This window comes from Piliocolobus tephrosceles, chromosome 14 (assembly GCF_002776525.5).
Source record: "Piliocolobus tephrosceles isolate RC106 chromosome 14, ASM277652v3, whole genome shotgun sequence".
Lineage (NCBI taxonomy): Eukaryota > Metazoa > Chordata > Mammalia > Primates > Cercopithecidae > Piliocolobus > Piliocolobus tephrosceles.
The window spans coordinates 105,631,311-105,632,649 of NC_045447.1; positions in this window are offsets into that span (position 1 = coordinate 105,631,311).

The following is a 1,339-nucleotide window of genomic DNA, read 5'->3' on the forward strand; positions in this document are numbered from 1 at the left end:
TCCTTTCTCTGGAACCTTGGACGAGCTACCTAACTCCTCTGAGCCTCAGTACCTTCAACTATAAAACAGGACCAACAGTAGCACCTACCTTGGAGGAATGTCAAATTCTCCTACAGGCTATATTAACTACTCTTCTTGATATCAACTTACTTTTTTACCGAAGTCATTTTTCAAAGGAATTTTTATGTCATCGTAAACAAAAAGTCAGTATCACTTGCCATGGTTAGCTGACCCATTAAAAACAAATGCCATGAAATCAAACGGAGTTACTAAATCCCAACTAGAGATACCTCTGCATACTGGAGGCAGAACTATCTAGCTAGGGACATAGTCAAGACTTCCTCCTTGTCAGTCATCCACACAGACGACTGCGATTAAACGAGTTAAAAACCTGCAAGGCGTTTACAGCAGGGCGCCGTACGCGTTGCTCCCAACTCTAGGCCATTGTCATGAAAGGATCAACGCCAGTTCATGCCCACATTTTGGGGCTGGGAGTAGGAGACCCAGTATGTCTGTGGAGATTCACCCGCCTGGCCCGGGAACCCCGGTCAGCGGAGCCTGGGGAACTTGGGGGGTCACGTACTGGACTCTGGACTTCTCTTCCCAGGGCGCCGGTGGGTTCTCACACGCTCGCCGCAAGGCCGCGATCTCAGCTTGCAATGCGCGCACCTCTGCCAGCTCCGCGTCCATGGCGCGTTGCTCACTGGAGCCTCGCAGGCAGCGCCGCTGTCACTCCGACCTGCGCGCTTCACCGGCGCTTCAAGCCTCGCGCGCGCTCCCGGCGCGGACCATCCCGGAGCTCACGCGGAGGGGAGGCGGGAGAGCCCCGCGTGACCCCCGTGGCCCTGTCCGTCCAACTACACGCTCGCCCGAGAGCCTGGGTCCTCGACGTCCCTACACATGTTTCCCTGGCTGTCTAATCAGTGCCTATACTTTCTCGGGAGGGCGTATTCTTTGCTACTCCAAACCCAAGGGCTCCGCTGCTCACCCCAGCCGGCAGCTTTGGAGCCGCCCGGCCGCATGCGTCACTGAAGAGGCAGGGCTGGGATCACGTGGAGGGGCGCGCCTCTTTATTTTTTATCCCCCTACTTCCTCACTTAGGCCGACCTAGTCCAGGAATTGGTACACACAGCGATAGTGTTCAATAGAAACTAGGGGATTTTGGTTTGGGTTCTTTTGCGGTCGTTGAGGGGGAGGTGACGGAGGCGTCAGGGAAGGTGGGAGGACGGGAAAGGAAATTAAAAGCTCTTGGGAACTGAATTGTGGTAACGGAACCTTAGGAGGCTGGGTTGGAAATCGAGTAGGAAGGAAGAGAGGATGGTCCGTTGGGACATGTGAC